Source organism: Pelodiscus sinensis, chromosome 6, assembly GCF_052426305.1.
Source record: "Pelodiscus sinensis isolate ZL-2025 chromosome 6, ASM5242630v1, whole genome shotgun sequence".
NCBI lineage: Eukaryota > Metazoa > Chordata > Testudines > Trionychidae > Pelodiscus > Pelodiscus sinensis.
Window position 1 is genome coordinate 91,007,209 of NC_143057.1, and position 21,757 is coordinate 91,028,965.

At 43.3% G+C, this 21,757-nt stretch overlaps 1 protein-coding gene across 6 annotated transcripts in view; it reads right to left on the reverse strand.

Moving 5' to 3' along the window:
* The window catches only part of ERBIN (erbb2 interacting protein), a 252,164-nt gene extending 230,916 nt beyond the window's left edge, over positions 1-21,248 (reverse strand). For 3 of the 6 annotated variants that reach the window (XM_075932365.2, XM_075932362.2, XM_075932363.2), the window contains exon 1: positions 20,672-21,247. The gene's annotated coding sequence lies outside the window, so the exon portion shown is untranslated. Of the gene's footprint in view, positions 1-20,396; positions 20,644-20,671 lie in introns of those variants that run through there. The other 3 variants (XM_075932367.2, XM_075932366.2, XM_075932364.2) reach the window with 3 other exon arrangements.
* Between the last annotated feature and the right edge of the window lie 509 nt (positions 21,249-21,757).

Sequence of the window (21,757 nt, forward strand, 5' to 3'; positions counted from 1 at the left end):
TATACCCTTCTTTACCCCATCCTAGACCTCTTGGTCTATGTAGTTTTTTAAATAAATTTTTGACCCCTAATTCGTTCTTGCAAATTTGGTTACTATTTCACAGCAGATAAGATATTTTAGGATCTGCATCACAGCACCCTTTTTCAGGGTTTCCAAGATACTGAGGAAAAACAGAAGGCCAAGTTTCCAGTAGCAAACACAAAATTTTAGCCATCACCTACAACTGATAGCACACAGCCTGACTTCAAGAATTTGCAATCTAACAAGTCACACATCTATATACCAATAGCCGAAAGCCTGTGCTGTTACATGGAATGGCAGTTGAGCAAAGTAATTCATCATCTATGTAATCTTCCTCATACATCTAATAAAACTGTTGCATACATAATAGCTATACACTAAGATTGGTGATTAGTTAAGCCACCTCTCATCACAATGGTATAGGAAGTTTGACATGGCATAAGTCAGATGTGAGGAACTTAAGACCCAAGGGCCAGATCCAGACCCCAGCTTACCTTCATCTTGCCTGCAGCAAGGCTCATGGCTTCCGCCACAGCAGGGTGAGCCAGCACTTGTGCTCCAGTCCAGAGACAAGTCTCTGAGGCCTGGTCTACACTGGGAATTTAGGTCAAAATTAGCCGTATTAGGTCGATTTTCTCAACAAAGAGTCAACATCAATAATCACATTCCATCAACTTTAAGGGCCATTAGAGTCTATATCTGTATTCCTACGTTCATGAGAAGTAAGGCTAAATACAATCTTGCACGGTCAACTTTACAGTAATGCAGACACAGCACTGTGGAAGTGGATGTTCTTGGACTCCAGAAGGTCGACCACAGTGCCCTGTTGTAACTGCTCTTACCATGACTTTGAACTCTACTGCTCTCCAGGTGAACAAGAAAAGCCCCTGGAAAATTTAAAATTCATTTCCTCTGTGGCCAGCATGGCAAACAGACCTCAGAGCAGGCAGCACAACTGACTGTGAATTCCATGAGCACCATAAGCTCCCAGGATCACCAATGAGCACCAGCACGGAACATGCAAGAGGTTTTGAACCTCACTGCTGTGTGGAGAGAGGTATCTGTTCTCACAGAACTATGAACCAGCAAAAGAAATGCAGATATGTATGCCAAGATCACAAAGAGCATAGATAGAGGAGAAAGGATGTGCCTTGGATGCCCAGCAGTGGCAAGTGAAAGTAAAGTAGCTGAGTACATCATACAATAAGACAAAGGATGCCAATGAATGGTCTAGAGCAGGGGTCTCCAAACTTTTCTGCCCGAGGGCCGCATTTACTATCAAACAGCAGTTCGGGGGCCGACTACACACTTGAGGTCCAAATAAAAAACAATCAAAACATGGATGTTGTTTTTAATTATTTATTTAATATTATTTTATTCAGTTATTATTTAATAACACATTGATACACTACACATGAACACCTGTATTAGTGTGAATGGTGAAATTGTTTTCTGGATGCCAAAATAGCAGACATTTCTGGCTTTAGATTTGTTGTCCCTAACATCAACAGTGACCTGAGATTATCATCGGACAAGTTTGTTCTCAAATTTCCGTAATTTTTTTTCCGTAGACAAAAAGGTCTCCACGGGCCGGATGAGAGGGCCTCGCGGGCCGTAGTTTGGAGACCCCTGGTCTAGAGCATCACCACAAACATGCCGCTCCTATGAGCGGCTGCATGCAATCCTTGGTGAGAACCGACCAGCTTCCCTAGCAGTCCGTGGATTCCTCCAAAGGCATTCCTCGCATAGTAGCATGGAGGACAGCGTGGCCGAAGAAGAGGAGGTGGAGGAGAAGAGTTAGCAGGCGAGTGGAGTAACCATTGTCACTGAGAGCCAAGAACGTTTCATAACCTTGGAGATAATCCCCTCCTCCCAGGATCTCTCACAGTCAGGCACTGATCCCAGGAATGGCACTTCTGGTAAATTCACATTTATTATTTTGCTAAAAGTGGGTTATGGCAATTGAGTATAATCTATAGTGGCCACTATGCCTACACAGCAGGGGACCCTGGAACAGCTTGTTAATGTGTCTGGAGACAGAGCGGGAATGCTCCCAGCACATCTCCATAAAGCTCTCAGAAGCCTGGACACATCCCCCTACCTGTGGAGGTTCAAGTCCCAGCCTGTATCTTACCATACCTGCCACCAGCTGCTCCTCTAAGAACTTTAAGTGTACCTGCTCCTTAGTGACTGCTTCAAATCATAACTGTGGTTTGTACATAACACATCCGTATTGTCCTAAGACAGACCTTCCTTTTGTTGTAACAGATTAGGATATATGCTCTGCAACATATCTCTGGATAAGTCTGTCTTTCACTCTGACACACATCCGGGGGTATGAGTGGTGAGGCTGCCCTTGTCTTCCCCCCAGAAACAGCAAGTGAGCCAACTATCCCCCAGCCACACCAACTGTCTAGCTGGCACAAATGTGCAGGCAAAAACAGACTAGGGATGACATGTTCAAGGAGCAAATGCAATCCGTACACTTGGCTAGGAAGCCCTTAAGCAAGAGGACAAATATACTGTTCAAGAAGATGTGCGCGGAGCATGAGGACTGGAGAGTGTGTAAGGAATTGGAAATGAAGAATCAGGAGAGAGTCTTGTCATCCACGGTGAATGTGATGAACTTTCCAAGAAGCCTACATGCACAGGCACTTCCCTCCGCCGCCCCTCCAACCTTTGTGGACCAATGTTTCCTCTTCACTGAGTTCCATAGCCTCCTTTCCCAAGGGTCACAGAACGGGGGGGGGGTGCAAGGGCAGCCTCACACTCAACCCCCAGGGATGCATTGTAAAGCAAAAGACTGTCCTTCTTACAATTGTCATCACATATCCCTCAGCTTACCCACCCTGGACTCCTTTTCTGTCTCCGCTGAGTTCTCTAAATGAAATCCCGTGACTTCTGAACAATACTTTCTTTATTGCTTGTGTTGAAGAGGGAGGGGAACTGCTGCATTTGCTGAGCTCTAGCTTAGTCAGTACTCGGTGGAATCTTCCCTTTAAATTCCCAAATCATATTTACTACCATTCTGCACTTGCTCAACCTGTAATTGAACTGATCCTTGCTAGGGTCCAGGCTGCCCATGTACAGATTAATGAGCCTCAGGAGAAAGGGGTAATCTGGGTCACCAAGGATCACTATTGGCATTTCAACTTCTCCAATCGTAATTTCCTGGTCTGAGAAAAGAATTAGAACAAAGTTGGAGTTTGTCAAACAGGCAGGAGTTCCTTAAAGATGCACATATCATGCACCTCTCTCAACCATCTCACACCGATGTCAGTGAAACAGCCCTTGTGATCGACCAGGCCTCTCTAACACCATGAAGAAGTACCCCTTGCAGTTTATTTATTCCTTGGCAAGGTGGTCGAGTACCAAGATAGATAGAATGCACATCCCCATCACCCCATTGGAATTAGGAAACCCCCAGCACGGAAAAGCCCTCCACTATGCCTTCTACATTTCCCAAAGTCACTACCCTTCGTAGCAGAAGGATATTGATTGCCTCAGCTATTTGGATCACAATATCCCTACTGTGGCTGTCCTCACTCCATATTGATTCTCTGCTGATGGTATTTGTTTGGTGTTATAAGCTTCCACAGGGCAATTGCCACTCACATCTCCACAGTAAAAGCAGATCTCATTCTAAGATTCTTCCATTTCAAGGTGGGGGAAAGAAATCTGCAAACTTCCATCAAAGTGACCTTCCACATATGGACGTTTGGCAGCTACTGCTGATCATCCCAAAGCTGCATCACAATGTGGTTCCACCAGTCTGTGCTTGTCTGACAGCAGCAGAACCAGCGTTCCACTGTGTCCAAAGGATTGAATGCTGGCAGCACTTGCCAGTTGCTTAACTCAAGTGCTTCACAGAAGAGTATGTTCATGTCCTCCTGAGATTGAGGGAGGACCCGGGATACACTCTGGATATACTTCAGTATTAGGTGCACCATGGTTAATTTCATTATCATAATGCTTTGATGCTCAAAAGGATCCACAATGTGCTTACATTGCCATGGGACCTGCAAGGATAGCCAAAGGAGAAAAAAAGCATAAAAAGACTGTTTGCCATTGCTCTCAAGTAGGGGAGAGGGAGGAAACAAGTGCATTATGGGCTGTTGACATGTACCCAGAACCATCCACTGTAGAGTTGTGGTACCTGCCTGCACTGGGAGCATAACCCAGAATGCAAAGGGCACAGACTCTGGGGGATAGCTAAACACAAAGCATCACTCTCAAAGTAGAAGGGAGCCCCCTACTGGGAATACACTAAGGATGTTAAGTATCGAGTAGCTGACTAATCCAATAGCTGATGCGTTTTCAACTGCCGGGGCCCTTGTACATTTCAAAAGCAGAATCCCACAGAACCAGCACAAGTGGAGTCTGCTTCAATCTGAGCTCACACCATTTCCCCGCAGTGCCTCTGTGCCTCTACCTCCCCGAACCCCTGCGGAGATGGTGCTGGGGGGAACTGGCTTTTAAGCCAGCTCCTCCCAGCACTGGCTCCTGCTCCCTCCCGTCCCTTGCTGCCTCTCTCTGATAGAGGCAGCGGGGGAGAGGGGGGAGTAATTGCATCACTAGTCGACTATCCAATAAGCTTACGCTTATGAATCAGTCTCCAAAGATGCTGGCTGATTTCTCTCAAATTATTTTATTATTATTATTTTCAAATTTAATTAACTCTAACCGACAAGTCCTCAGAACACTAAAGTTATCCTTTCAACTTTTACAAATAGCTCTCATCTTCCCCATTCCCACTGTCATGTTGATCTAGATCTTATGCCAAGTTACCAAAAAAGCTAAGAATAACTGTGCTTAGAGTGCCCTTAACGTTGGAGGAAGCCTCACTGAAAACAAGTATAGGATGGAGTCCTTCGGGAAAGCTGAGTTATGCTGAAGTAAAATAGGGAATAGACTTATGGCATCACCGTTACGGTGTGGGACCATGATTTTCCAAAATAACAGACACATATAATGTAATATAAAATAAGAAAATGATACTCAGTGACAATTGGCAACTCTGGATTTCTCTTGCTGCAGCTTTATGTATTTTATACTTGGGTAACAGATTCTAAAACTAGTTAACTAATTAAACAAGCCATAAACACTAGCTAAGAACCTTTTTTTCTAGCAACATCCAACATAGTAAACAGCTTGGGAATTTTTGTTGAATCACACTTGTTAAATCACACTTACACTAAAAGGCCCAAGGAAGGTCTTGAAGAATGATGCATTGCAAAGTTTATCCACATTGTTCTTGAGATATATCCACATAATTCTCTCCCCATAAGCAGGGTTTTTTTACTGTCTTGCTGCTAGGCCCTGCATCATCTTCTTGCCCTGCTTACACTTTCTGGCTGTGTCTACATTGGCACCCCTTTCCGGAAAAGGGATGCTAATGAGACACTTCGGAATTGCAAATCCGCGGGGGATTTAAATATCCCCCGCGGCATTTGCATTTACATTTACATGGCTGCCGCTTTTTTCCGGCTCGGGGTTATGCCGGAGAAAAGCGCCAGTCTAGACGCGATTTTCCGGAAAATAAACCCTTTTCCGGAAGATCCCTTATTCCTACTTGAAAGCAGGAATAAGGGATCTTCCGGAAAAGGGTTTATTTTCCGGAAAATCGCGTCTAGACTGGCGCTTTTCTCCGGCATAACCCCGAGCCAGAAAAAAGCGGCAGCCATGTAAATGTAAATGCAAATGCCGCAGGGGATATTTAAATCCCCCGCGGATTTGCAATTCCGAAGTGTCTCATTAGCATCCCTTTTCCGGAAAGGGGTGCCAATGTAGACACAGCCTATATGTTTTTCTTTTTTATCCAGGAAATGAATGTTTTCAAAATATTCCCAGATATGGTCTCTTTGCACCTGGAAGCCATGACAGTTTCTGTGACAATGGTGTAGGGGAAATATCAGAATCATAGAACCGGATGGGACATCAAAAGGTCAAGTCCTGCCCCCCGATCTCAAGACAGGACCAAGCATAGTCTACATCAGTGGTTCTCAATGTGGGCCATATGGCTCCCCAGGGGGTCACGCCTTACTTCTAGGGGGCCACATGGAAAAAAATGGAACATTAAGTGGCCACAGTAAGTTTCTGAGGGGGCCACCCAAACTTAACTGCCAGGCATATGATGAATGAGGCTCAGAAGTGGGCCATGAGCAAAAAAAGGTTGAGCAACACTGGTCTAGATCATCCCTGACAGGTGTCTTTCTAACCTGGCACTTAAATATCTCCAGTGATGGAGATTCTACAACCCGTGAAGGCAATTTATTCCAGTGTTTAACCACCCTGACAGTTAGGAATTTTTTCCTCAGGTCCAACCTAAACCTCCCTTGCTGCAATTTAAGCCCGTTGCTTCTTGTCCTATCCTCAGAGGCCAAGAACAACAATTTTTCTCCCTCCTCCTTATAACACCCTTTTAGATACTTGAAAAACGCTATCATGTCCCCTCTCAGTCTTCTCTTTTCTAAACGAAACAAGCCCAATTCTTTCAGTCTTCCCTCATGTTTCTAGACCTTTAATAATTTTTGTTGCTCTTCTCTGGACCCTCCCCAATTTCTCCACATCTTTCTCAAAATGTGGTGCCCAGAACTGGACACAATACTCCAATTGAGGCCTAATCAAGTGCAGAGTAGAGCAGAAGAATGACTTCTCATGTTTTTCTCACAACACTCCTCCTAATGCATCCCAGAATCATGTTTGCTTTTTTTTTTGCAATAGTGTCACACTGTTGACTGATGTTTAACTTGTTCTCCACTACAACCCCTAAATCCCTTTCCGCAGTACTTCTTCATAGACAATCACTTCCCATTCTGTATGTGCAAAACTGATTGTTCCTTCTTAAGTGAAGGACAAATGCAAAGTACTCATTAAACTTCATCCTGTTTACCTCAGACCATTTCTCTAGTTTGTCCAGATAATTTTGAATTTTGACACTATCCTCTAAAGCACTTGCAACCTCTCCCAGCTTGGTATCATCTGCAAACTTTATAAGTGTACACTCTATACCATCATCTAGACCACTAATGAAGATATTGAGCAGAACTGGTCCCAAAACAGACCCTTGAGGAACCCCACTTGTTATGCCCTTCCAGCATGATTGTGAACCATTAATAACTACTCTCTGAAAACTGTTATCCAGCCAGTTATATACCCACCTTATAGTAGTCCCATTCTAGGTTTCATTTCCCTAGTTTATTGATAAGAAGATCATGCAAGACCACATCAAATACCTTACTAGAGTCTAGAAATACCATGTCCACGGCTTCTCCCTTATACACAAGGCTTGATATCCTGTCAAAGAAAGCTATCAGATTGGTTTGACATGATTTGTTCTTTACAAATCCATGCTAGCTGTTATTTATCACCTTATCTTCCAGATGGATTTCTTAATTACTTGTTCCATTACTTTCCCTGGCACAGAAGTTAAACTGACTGGTCTGTAGTTTCCTGGGTTGATCTTATTTCCTTTTTTACAGATGGGAACCTTATTTGCCCTTTTCCAGTCTTCTGGAATCTCTCCCGACTTCCAGGATTTTTCAAAGATGATAGCTAAATATAGGATATATAGGAAGCTGTGTGTATGCTGAATAATATCTTCCCTTTTCCTTTTAAGTCCATATCAATGTTCCTTTCTATGCTGCTTCTGTCCTTTCCTATATATTGACTCTCTATTTTTAGACAATGTGTTAACTAACTCTTCCCATGTTCACCACCACATAAATCACAGAACAAAAACAATCCTTTCCAGCATGTGCCTGTCTTTGCACATGTTTCTCAGCAGATGAATAAAAACTGAAAGCCCAGAACTTTTAAGGAGCAAAAGCTGGTTGTTAGGCCACGTAAAAATGAATTAATGATTCTAGTCTATGAGATTGTAAGCGTAGCAAAAGCATGTTTGTGATAAGACTTAATTGTAAATATTTTTATATGAGAAATTTAGGTTTTATTGGTGATTAAAAAATAAACAATATAAATAAAAATGTGATTTAAATACAAAAAAATCAAATTTTTATTTTTTTAAATCATTGATTTTTATCCACCCTGTGCCAAGGTGTCACAAAGCATTTGGTATAGATGGAGAAAATGTAAAATACTTCAGTAATAAGGCCACCCCTCTAGATATACCAGGAGAAGCTAGATTTGTACCAACCCAGAGTTCAAGGAATTAACAACTCTGGCTGTCCTTCCAAAGGTAAGCCCTGTAAACAACTTCGAGCAGCTTCATGAGAATTCTTCTTAAGGGCCTCAGAGGGTTTGGAGGTATTCCCTATGTTGTCTCAGTAGTCAGAGTGACAGCAGCAGCCACACGTGGCATTGAGGCAAACAATGCAATGTGTGTTAGTCTGTTAGAGACCTTGTTTTGCTGTAGGGACATAGCCTGAAGTAACTAAGCAATCTTCTTTCCCTCTGAGGAGCAAAGGAAATTTACTTCCTGAAAATAAGTGATACTTGTAGTGCTCTCGCACCTGTTTGCTATAAGCATAAAAGTACCACAAAACTACTTAATTGCCATAGTATGTTCCCAAATGGCAAAGGGTTATCACAAAGTGCTGAAAAACCAGTGCTAAAAACGTTACCCCAAAAAGGTAGGCTAAAACACCGAGACACAGCACTCAACAATTTTAGTAATAAAATTTTCCCTGCCTAGGAAGGCGAACACAGTAAAGGGTATCAGAGGACACTAGAGTAGCAATTAGAAACACGCAGCTCCTGCAGAAATCTCAAAAAAACTACTACTGTTAAGAAAGAAAGGTTCCAAAAGCAGATACATTATGACCAACAGAAAGATTGACTCTTGTGCGTATTCTCTATGGCTCCCTGTAGGGATCAAAAATCTTTAAGAACTTAGATTATAATCTATTTCAACTGGAGAGCTGATCTCCAAGAGCGTGAATTCTTGTGATGATCTCTTCAAATAAGCACAAAAATGATTTGCGAGTGCTAATAAAGGAATTTATAATATCCATGACTTGCCATGTTTACACCTCACTTCAGCCTCGCAAACTAATGCAGTATGTGTGTGTATAAAATTCACTAAGTTTACAAAAAGACAAATATAGCCTGAGTGTCTGCTTCAAAACAAGCAGTTTTACCTAAAAAGGGTGGGGAGAAAAGCTCAATAAAGATTTTTAATTTATTTTCTTTCTGGTTGTTTCTAGCAGTTAAATTTCAAGCATGCTGCCAGTAACAGCTCCCTATGGTGCCGTCAGGCATTCCAGAATCACCAAAACATATAGCACTCAGGACATGTTTCCTTCCTCCCTCCCGCCCTCATCCCTGGCCAACAACTGTGACAGAGGCTATAAGATGTGGTAGCGTAACACAATTATGTTGGCCCTACACCAGCAAGGGGTGTTTTCTATGTTAGAAAGAATTTCCGACAAGGAAGGGAAAAGGAAGTCCATTTAGGGACACACCCCAGACTCAGCACCTGCTGTATGACAGTATTTTTACTTCCTACTATTACAAGACACGCCTAAGAAAACTGGAATTAGAGAATACATCTCCCACCCCAATGTATTTCCTTTGTACATATAACACAACTCTGTACAGTCAATATTATTGCTCCCCTGCTCACAAGAAACTTTCATACAACATCAGTGAATATATAAGAACCACAAATCTGATAAGAATGCAGGAGAAAGGGTTGTATCCTTTTTTTAAAAACATTTGATGGGCTTTCTAACTTTTGAAATAGAGATTGTTCCAAAATATACAGCTTTATATCTCAAAATCGAATTGCTTTTGGAGACCTATGGTTACAGTGGAATCTGTTTGCAGAAGACAAGATTATGGTTAATTACAGAATCACATGAACGCAGGGCTGAAAGTAGGGTTGTCCATTAATAGCTATTAATTCAATTAAAATTTGTGATTAATCACAGTGCTGTCAATTGGTATTCTGTTATTCAACAGAAATATGTTTGGATGTTCTTCTGCATTTTCAAATACGTTGATTTCAGTTACCACACAAAAAAAGTGTACAGTGCTCACTTTTTATTTTTGATTACAAATATTTGACCCGACAAAAGAAATTGTATTTTCAAATCTTCTCATCAAAATACTTAAGTGCAATCTCTAGTGTGGAAGTGCAATTTACAAATGTAGATTTTTTTTGTTTCTATGATGTCACTACACTCAAAAACAAAACAAGGCAAAATTAAGAGCTTACAAATCCTTGCAGTTCTACTTCTTGGTCAGCTAATCAGAAAAAAAAAAAACACACACACCAGTTTGGTTACATTTACAGGAGATAATGCTGTCTGCGTCTTATTTACAAAGTCACCTGAAAGTGACAACAGGCTCTCAACTTTTTTTTTTTTTTTAAACCAGAACTACAAGGTATCTGGCATGCTGGATATGTGAAACATTTGCATGTCCTTTCATGCTTCAGCCATCATTCCAGAGGACATGCTCCCATGATGATTACACTCATTAAATAAATAATCCATCAATTAGTTTTGTGACTGAACTCCTTGGTGTAGAACTGTATGTCTCTGGCTCTGTAGTTTTACCCACATGCCGCTTTGTGTTATAGTAATCTGATTATATGTTGTTTAATTTAAGGACACTTTCTTTGCGTATATGACAAAACACAAAGAAGGTACCAATATAGGAGATTCCTAAAGACAGCCATAGCACTTGAATCAAGATTTAAAAATCTGAAGTGCCTTCTAAATTTTGAGGGACAACATGTGACACATACTTTCAGAAGTCTTAAAAGAGTAACAGTCTGATGTTGAAGCTACAGAACCTCAACTACCAGAAAAGAAAAATCAATCTTCTATTAGCGGCATCTGACTAGTCATCAGCATGTAAGCATGTCCTCTGGTATGCTCGCTGAACCTTTAAGATGTATATGAATGTTAAGCATACATGATCATAAATACCTAGAAAAAAAGGGCTATAATAGTGCCTAGAGAACTGTTCTCACTTTCAGATGACACTGTAATTAAGAAGCAGGCAGCATTATCTCCCACAAATGTAAACAAACTTATTGGTCTTATCAACTGGCTGAACAAGAAGTAGGACTGACTGGACCTCTGACTTCTAAAGTTTGATATTGTTTTATTTTTTAGAGTAATTCTGTAAAAATCTGTGTGTTTGTAAATTGTACTTTATGATAAAAAGATTGCACTACTGTACCGGGATAGGTATACTGAAAAATACAAACTTTTTAATTTTTTTATAGTGCAAATATCTAATAAAAAATATAAAGTGAGCACTGTAGACTTTGTATTGTGTTGTAACTCAAATCAATATATTTGAAAATGTAGAAAAAAATCCAAAAACATTTAAATAAATGTTATTCTATAATTAACTGTGCAATTAAAACTGGGATTAATTGTGATTTTTTTTAAAATCACTTAACAGCCCTAGCAGGAAGAAACCTCAATAAATCATTTAACCCAGTACTTTCACTGAAGCAGGATCAAGTATAGCTAAACCAACCTGAACAAGGGAGTTGCCAAGTGTCTGGTTTTCAACCAGAAAGCCAGGTCAGAAAAGGACCCTGGTGGCTCTGGTCAGCACTGCCAACTGAGCTGTTAAAAGTCCAGTCGGTCATGCAGCAGAGCCCCTGGGCTAAGGCATGGTCCCTTCCTGCTCTGGCTTTGTGCAGGTCCCAGCAACTATCAACAGGTGCACAATACGCACAATACCTGGCTCTGCAGCTCCCACTCACTGAAAATCATGACAAATGGAAGCAGCGGGACTGGCACCTGCAGATGCCACAGCAGCTTGCATAGCCTCCCTGGCTATCCATGTACTTATGGGATGACAGGGACAGCAGGGCCTCTTCCTGCAGCTGCGAACCTGCATACCAAACCCCATCCTACACCTCAACACCCTGCCCGAGCCCACTCTTGCATCCCAAACCCCTCATTCCTGATCCCTGGTATCACCCCCAAATCCACACATATCTAACATTCCAATCAGTGTTCCCTCTAACTTTTCCCAACCATGGGGTGAATGAATTTTGTTACATGCACCAACATGCAGGTGATCAGAAACAAACGTAACAAAATTCATGGGTGTGGTGGGGTGAGACTAAGATGTTCAGAGTGCGAGAGGGGGCTCATGGCTAAAACAGAGGACATAGGTGTGGTTAGGGCTCCAGCTGGAAGGATGGGCTCTGGGGTGGAGCCAGGGATGAGGATTTGGGATGCAGGCTGCGACAGGGGTATGACAGGGAGAGAGAACTCTCCACAGCAACCCCAGGGCTATGGGGGAAGAGGGGCCTCTCCCCACCCCGCCGGCAATGGCAGGTTATGGCCAAGCTGGATTGGGGCTGCAAGACAGACACCTGTCACCTGGCTGTGGCAGGTCTGGACTAGGCAGGGTTGAGGTGGGAGGGAGAGGCACCTCTACCACAGCTGGAACTGGAGAAGTCCATGGATAGCTGTGGGGGTGGAAGGCTGCTCCTTTTACATAGGAGTGGGCAATAAAATGGCATCAGTTCCCCAAACTTAACCCCTGTCACTAGATTTACCTGCACCTTCACAGTTACAGGTGATCGCAGCTCCCATTGGCAAGGAACAGCAATCTGTGGCCAATCTGTGATCCCCTGACCTGCAGATACACAGATAAATACAGCAGACCAGATCCAGCCCACAGGCCAGTATTTGCTTACCCTTCTTTTACATCCCTTCAGTAAACTTGACATTTAACTGATTAACCAGTGGAGGGCCGCTCTAGTACCTTCCTATGGCCCACTGCCACAGGCAGGAAAAGCCCCTGTCCATGGTGGGCCCTATAGGGCTGGAGCTGCCCTTTGCCCATGGCAGGTCAAGAGGGGCTCCAGCCCCCAGTGGTTAACTGCAACCAGTAAGCATCACCCATTATGGCTGATGTTTACTCGTTAACCTTTCACATCCCTAAATTAATCACTGTTCTCTTTATAACAACCTTAAATGCATCTGAAGGTTCAATCTCATTCATCAAGTACCCCAACAACCTTCTTTACTCAACCCTAAAGATGCCCAGTTTATTTAACCCTTCCTCCCACATCAGGTTTTCTAAATCTTTTATCATTTTTGCTGCTTTCTTCTCGTCTCCTGTCAGTCTGTCCACATCATTCTAAAATTCAGCATACAGAAGTGGTCATAACACTCTAACTGAGAGCTCACCAATGCTAAGTAGAGCAGGACTACAGATTGGACCTCCCTGATCCAGCACCCTCAGGATGTGAAAGGTCCTGAAGAAGGGATTTTGCATGCCATGGAGAGGTCAGTTCTGGCCCACTTGCCACCAGCCCGACTCTGCTCCTGGCCTGGCTTCCCAGCTGGCTCCCCACCTGCCACTAGCCCCGCTGCCCTGTCATGGCAGCCATGGTCCTGCTGCTAAGGATCTCAACTAAGCCACAGCAAACCACTGCCCTGCTGCCAGTGCTCCCAGCCCTGCCGCAGCAGCACTGGCTCCACCAGCCCACAGCCCTGCTACTGGGATTCCCGACCCCTGCAAAAGACCACTGCGCAGCCACCAGCCCTGCTGCAGTAGTCCACAGTCCCACCTCAGCAGACTGCTGCCCCACCAAAGCCTGCTGGCATTCCGGCCGCTCCGCCACTGACTCAGCTGGACTCCCGCGGCAGGGATCCCAGCCACTGGCCTCCCTGCAGCGAGCCTGGCTGCGTTCCCAGCCCACGCACGGCTCCTGCCTCTGGCTCTCCACCAGTTCTCTCGGGTTCAGCAGCATGAGAGGTCCTGCCGAACCATGAACATTGCCAGACCAGGGAGTCTCTGTTGAGAGAGGTTCAACCTGTGCTACTTCCTGTGTCTTCCAGACAACAATCTTGTTAACATAACACAGAATGCCATCAGCCTTGTTAGCTATTTGCTTGACACTGCTGGCTAATTCAATCTGAGATACATATAACCCCCAACATCCTTGTCTGCAGTACTACTGCCTGATCATTTGTTCCTCATTTTGACATTGATTTTTCCTTTCTAAGCATACTATCTTACACATACTCTTCACTCCATTATCCAAGTTATTAATGAAAATACTGAACAGTATCAGACCAAGGCCTGTCTCCTGCAGAATCTCATTAAGATATGCCCTCCCAGTTTGAAAGTAAACCACTACTAACCACTGTTTCAGCATGGTCTTTCAACCAGTTGCATACCCATATTACAAGGGATTTAATCTAGACCACATTTCCTGAGTTTGCTCATTTGAAAAACCAGTTACAATATTGATGTCCTACAATATAATTGAGTACAGTTCTGTTGTGAATAAAACAAAGTTTGGTTTCCATTTGTACCACTCTCAATTGTACAAAAAAGTCATACACATCCAATCTCAGCAAAAAGCAAACACCAACTCAGTGCTGAAATATCATTCCTCTGTATTACCTCCAGAAAAAAATAAACGCATACAAAAGATCATATGAAGGGAAACGGTGTTAAAAACAGACATATTAAAAGCTTAAGCATCATAAAAGTGAACAGTTTATACTGCTGAAAAATAGGTAACTGCTAAGCAAAAATACTGAACAAAAATAGAAATGAAGGATATTCCAAAACTACCACCAAAAAAACCCCAAATAAGCATTATTTAGAATACATATAATCAGGGCTCAACAAATCCGCTTATCTACTCGCCCATGGCAAGTAGATTTCAGTCAGTCGCCCCCGTTCACCGGTGATTTGCACATGCACAGTGCGGGTATCGCACATGTGCAGTGCAGGGCTGGCGAGTGGTTTTCACCTCAATCGTCAAGCCCTGCATATAATGAACACTCTACTTTACGGATGTAATAGTATGGTTGATTAACCGATAAGCAAAAGCTTATAGATTAATGCTATAAACTACATGCATTCCCCCCCCCCAAACACATTTTTTAGCAGGCTGGTCAGCAGCCGGCTCAGTCCTGACTTGCGTCAAGTCCAGGACCTATCCCCACTGCGGCTCTGCATTTAAAATGTATTAGGAGCCAGGCAGGCAGGCAGCTCGGCTCAGTTCCGGCTGACACAAGGTGAAGGAGGTCAGACTCCCGACTCTCCCCCGTCCTCTGGACAGGGGCTGCTACCACCCCTGTCTTAGAGAGGCAGGGGGCTCCCTGGAAGTGGGGCCAGAGCACACTGGCTGCCAGCCTCACCCCCAGGGATTACAGAATAGTAGGCTAACTGATAAGAATTCATGAGATTAATCGACTATTCAATCAACCAATATTTAACATCCATACTCTACTTAAGTTTGAATATTTACATTCTATTGTGGCAAGTATAATCATCAACTGTACAGCAATTACACTGTTTTAATTATGCAAAAACACCAGAGTTATTCCATCTGAACCACTGTATAAATAACTATTTCCACACAGAACACATTGTAATAAAACATATAATCTGTAAACACTTATGTTAGCACTCAGTACCAACAGTAGTATGCTCTCATGCATCAAGAGCTACTTTCAGGTCAGTAAGAAAAGTTATCCTTCCCCAAAAGAACTGTCCAATCTTTATTCAAAGAGTATTAGGTTATTTAAGAAGGGAGTAGGTATGTAAAATCCCACTTAATCAGTTAACCAGTTAAACCTTAGGTTTAACCAGTTAACCAATTAAGTGGGATCCCGCTTCCATTCCCCCTCCTCCGGCAGCTGCCAACTCCTTCTTCCACATGCATCTCCCCTTCCTTCTACTCAGGACGGCTGGCTCCAGACCCCCGCACGGCTGCTCCCAGGTCCACTTACTAGTTAACCAGTAGGCAATGCTTACTGGGTAACCGGTTATCTGTTCACATCCCTAGAAGGAAGATTCATCACTGAGGAGCCTACGTTTAATATTCTCATAAATGTACATATTCTCAAAAAAACAAGAGATTTATTAGCAATCCTAAAATAATAGAAGCATACCCATCAAATTGAGCAGAGGAAACTTTTCGCTTCTGAAGGAAGTAAACCAAAAATGGTATAAAGTTGTAAAGGTGAAAAAAAAAAACCAACTTTTTACATTGAAGTGGAAATCACCGTATCAAACTTTGCTAAAAAGTATTAAATATATTCTAAGCCCCTGGGAAAGTTCATTCCCCTTTACCTTAAAGGCATACATAATGCATAGATGCCATCAAAGGAAAAAAAAAAGTAGGGCTGCTGATAAATAGCAGTTAACTCACACAATTAACTCAAAAAGTAACCACGATTAGTCACAATTTTAATAGTGCTGTTAAACAATGGCAGAAAACCAATAGAAATTGGTTAAATGTTTTGGCTATTTTTTCTACATTTTCCAATATACTGATATCAATTATAATACAATATCGTGTGTACGGTACTCACTTTATATTATAAATATTTGCACTTTAAAAATTATAAATAATTAACCTCTTCCAAGTACTGTACTGCAATCTCTATCATAAAGTGGAATTTACAAATGTAAATTTACAAACAGATTTTTTTTTTTGTTAAATAACTGCAATTAAAAATCTAACAAAGCCCATTCAGTCTTACTTCTTGTTCAGCTAATCGCTAAAACAAACAAGTTACTTCCCATAAATATAAACTATGGTTACTCATTTCTTATTCATGTCACTTGAAAGCAAGAGTAAGTGTTTGCATGGCACTTTTGTTGCTGTCACTGCAAGGTATTTTGTGTGCCAGATACGCTTAACATTTGTATGCCCGTTGTTGCATTAACCACTGTTGGAGGACATACTTCCATGCTAATGACACTTGTTAAAAAAAATGTTAATTAAATTAGTGACTGAACTCTTTGCAAGAGAACTGCATATCTCCTGCTCTATTTTACCCACATTCTGTCATATATTTCATGCAGTCTCTGATGACGTCCCAGCATTTGTTGTTTGTTTCAAGAACACTATCACTGCAGATATGACTAAATGTAAGAAGGTACAAGTGTGAGATTTCTAAACATAGCTACAGCATTCCACCCAATGTTTACAAATGTGAAGTACCTTTCAAAACTGGAGAGAGATGAGATGTGGCACATGCTTTTAAAAGTCTTAAAAGAGCAACACACTAATGTGGAAACTACAGAACCTGAAGCACTAAAAAAGAATCAACTTTCTGCTGGTGACATCTGACTTGGATGATGAAAATGAACCTGTAAGCAGGGCATAAGAAGTAATTCTTCTGCTTTACTCTCTGCTCAGTAGGCCTCATCTGGACTATTGTGTCCAGTTCTGGGTGCCACATTTCAGGAAAGATGTGGACAAACTGGAAGAAGTCCAGGGGAGAGCAACAAAAGTTAATAAAAGTACAGAAAACATAACCTATGAGGGAAGATTAAAGAACTGGGTTTGCTTAGGATGGAAAAGAGAAAACTAAGGTAATCCACTAACCATGTAGTCGATAAAATTTGTATCGATTACGCAATTAGCTGATACAAGTATGGCTTCCTGGATCCTACTACATTTAAACTACAGAGGCACAGCGGGGGTAGGTCCCAGATCCGGTGTGAGTGGGACTGAGCAATCCTAGCAGTACTTTTAAGGTGGCAGAGCCACGGTGGGGGTAATTCCTGGACCTGGTGAGAGACAGGACTAAACTGGGATTGCACTGGGCTCCAAGCCAGGCCAGTTAACTGCTTAAAACAGGATTTTACATTCCTAACCAACACATGTTTGAAGACACTGGCTGAAACAGGACAGGTTAACATATATAACAGTTACACAACCCTTAGTAGATTTAACGTTTTATAAAATTAATTGACCAAAACAGGATGTCAAGAGGTGGGTAACTGGCTAATCATGTAGTCGATACAATTTGTATTGAGTACGTGATTAGTCGATAAGAGAAGGCACCCTGTCCCGGCTTGCACCAGGTCCAGAAGCTATCTCTGCTAAGGCTCGGCAGTTTAAATGTAGTAGAAACCAGGTGCACAGGCAGCCCGGCTCATACTACATGTAAACTGCAGAGCCACAATGGGGATAGGTCCCAGACTCTGCACGACCCAGGACTGAGTCAGTCTTGACTCAGTCCCAGTAATAGCTAGGTGACTATTACTTAAATTGCAGAGCCACAGCAGTGCCGGGCCGAGCATGAGCCGGGACTGAGCCAAGCTTGCTCTGTCCCGGCTCATGCCGGGTCCAGTTGCTTCTAGCCACAAACACAGGCTGTGCTAGAAGAAGCCCTGTCTATTGGGGATCCCAGCTCTCCACTGGGACCCCCGGGGACAAGAACTGCTACCACAGAATATGGAGCAGCCTCTGCTCGCAGAGAGCCTGGGCTAACAGAGGCAGCAGCATGGGGGGTGGGGGGAAAGGCAGGCAGCACTGCGGAGACGGTGCTGGTGGGAACTGGTTTTTAAGCCAGCTCCCTCCAGCACCGGCTCCTGCTCTTCCACTTGATGCCTCTGATATAGAGGCAGTAAGGAGAGGGGGAAATGCCAGCAGTCAAGTAGTCGACTCCACTACCCAATACGTGTAGACTTATGAGGTAGTCAACTACTTGACTAGTCACTTACATTCCTACACCAAAAATGACAATTTAAAGATTTTATTACTTAAGTAATTTTTTATTCTGAAAACACTGCTGGTTGCAAGAAAGAATAAATTCTCTGATGAATACTAAACTATGTTAATGAAATGAACACCATTTTATGGCATAACCACCAGCTATAAGTAGCAGTGAACTGCACTCTCATCATTTAAGGGCCTTATTTTAGCTGCCATAATGACAAAACCAGTTCAAAAAGTTGGTGCCCCAAATACAAGGATCTCTTCTCCTACATGGTACTGAAAAATATCTAGCACATCATCAGAAAAACAAAAAGTCCGAAAAGAAATAAAATTGCATCCATTAGGAATACATTAGTTGACAACTAAATTTGTCATGCTTTACTACATTTTCCCCCACCTTCAGAACCGTGTCATTGTTAGGAATGAAGCAGTGCTTTGGAAAATGATCATTCTCTATAAAAGGATTACTCTATTTAGACTTCATTGCTTCACTGCCAAGTATAAGCCATAGAAGGAAGATGAAGTTCAAATGTCATCTATTTTGTTTAGTTCTTTCAGATGCCCAAGAATAACCTCTTCTGTTGCCTGTGAAGATAAGTCTATAAATCATAACCCAGATCAGTTGTGCATTATCATTTGAAAAAGCTATTTTGTATTGACACAAATCTGTCACTTTTCCACTAAAGAATACTATTACTAAATGAGTCTGTGCTAGATGAATAATCATTTCATCACTACACAAAACTGCCTGATGTTATTTATCAGATCTGGGTCATTTTTAAATGTTTTACTTTCTTAAAATGGGCAAATACATATATAACAAGTATAAAAAGTTCATATAAAAGTGAATATATTTGGTTCTCAGGCACACACGCTTCTCAGACAAGCCAGTTCCATATTCCTAAACCAGGCTGATCACACAACATATCCAGTCAGTACAACTGAAAACACTCTGCCATCCACTTCGTTATTCAAGAATAATAATTTAGACTGTCTTCTATCAAGGACAACATAAACTAGTCCCAAGCTATGGCCTTTAATGCATTCTTTTGAAATCTATACAATACATGAATGATTTTTTTTAGACCTCTCTCAGCACATATAGTTTTGGAACTCCAGTGTAATCAATATCTGGCATTGGCTCTCTGAAGCATCTTAAACCAAGTTGTTATAGGACATCTAGATACTTTGTATAATATGTTTTGTGTTAAATAAAATTAGTCAAGATAAAGTAATATGTAGTAGCCACACTTTTGCAATAGCCTTAACAAGATGATTGTAGTATCACATTGCATTGAGCCTGTGTGTATTCCTATCTCAAACAAATTTTGATTAGAAGTCCCATATAAAGCAATGAAAATTAAATTTGTCAGTTTTTACCCAAATTATACCATATTAATTTTGAGAAGCAGTTCTTATAGTAACTCATATTAAAGTATAGTATCTTCCATTCTTTCGACTACATCAGATTTTACCAGGATAAACTTCTACAGGTTCTAAGTGTAGGTATATGTCTTGCATATGAAAATCATTCAATTTCTGCTATAAGGAAAGGCAATGCAAGAAGTGTTGGCTATCCTGCCCCAGGTATTAAGATAAAATTAAACAAACTAACTCTTCTCTAGTGATGAAATAGATAGCCAAACTCTTCATCTTGAAGAACAGAAGACAAACAACACAACCTTATTTGTAAAGTGAACAAATGATTACAAAGAAAGAAAGATCAGTCGTTCTTTTTAAAGGATGCACATATCAGATGGCGACAGTAAAGGAACCAACACCCTTGAAAGTAAAGGGGGGAAAGCAAATATCTCCTAACTTCTGGATTTCTTTCAAGTAAAATAATTAAGAGCAGTACCCTTTGGAAGTGTTTATTTGTAGAGAAAGGAACTAAGCTGCCGGGCTAACTATTTCAGAAGAGAACCATAACCAGGCAGTTTCACTTCAATACCTCATCCTGCTGAACAAAGAAACTTCTGTTTGAGGAGCTTAAAAACTTTCGATCTCACCAGATTCTTCTTGCAACCTCCATAGAAATAACGATCCCACACACACAAATAACATTGGAAGAGACAAAAGGAGACTCGGGCTTTTTTCAGGCAGACAACACAGCCCAGCAGAAAACTAAAGGCCAAAAACAGGATATCGGAATGAAGCGCCAGCTCCTTCCTTTCCCCTCCCCTCGGCGCAAGGTTTCTTACCCAAACCTCCTCTGCACCCACTTACCTTCGATCGCTGCTGTCTCGATCAGCTTCACCCTACCCCAGCAGGGCCCCTCTCCGTCCCAAGGGGAATTTTAAATCCAACCAAGTTTTCTTCACGGGGGCCGAGCGGATGCAGCCGCTGTTGGTCGGGAAGCAGGGCTGGGGCAGGGAGGACGCAGCACCGGCTTCTCGGCACCCCCGGTCCCGGTTTCAGCGGCCAACCGATCCCGGCCGAGTCACATTCCCCGGCCGCGGCGCTGAAGTTGGAGAATCACTTCCTGCCCTGGGCACGGGCACAGACGGCGAGTCTGCAGCGCCCGCTTCGCCACCGCCCCCTGCCGCCCGAGCCAGGCTGCCTCCTCCCCACACTAGGCCAGCTCCGCGCGCCGAGCCCGCCCCGCCTGCAGTCCCGTCCTATAGTGACTGCCGCATGCAGCCCGGCCCCGCCCGCCCCGCGCCGCTAACCGCCGCCAGGGGCGCGAGGCGAGGAACAGGCAGCGCCCTCCGGCCGGGCGGTGGCTGGGGAACCGGGAGTAGCCGGGCCACGTCGTGCCCGCAGCGGGGCAAGGGGCGCTCACGATACACAAGGCAGGCGGCAGCACAGCCAAGGGGAGACACTGCAGCGCCGCCGGGAGGGAGGGGAAGGGCGGGCGCGCCTCTGTCTCTCTCTCACACACACTCCCTCCGGCTGGCCGCTAGAGGAAGGCGAGAACCCGCCTGCCTCACTCCTGAGTCAGACCACAAGCCCGGGGCTGAGTGCGAGCAGCGGCGGAGCACAGCCAATCCGGAGCCAGGGCCTCGCGAGGGGCGGCCAGCCCCAGCCAATCACGGCGCTCTACGAGCAATGCCTCAGCAAGTTGCGTTGCGTGAAACCGGGAAGCGATGTGCTGAGGGGGGGAGGGGCGGCTGTGCGCTGGGTTGGTGCGGGGGTGGGGGAGCGAGGAACACGCGGGGGTAGGGGCAGGGAAAGGGCGCGGGGCAGTGACAGGAGCGGAACGAAACGAAAAGGTAGAGGGGGAGGGGCAGAGGACGGGGCCGGCGGGGGTGAAGTGGAGGGGGAGGCGGGCGATGAAGGCTCGCCAGAGGTCAGCGTAACGTTCCCTTCGCT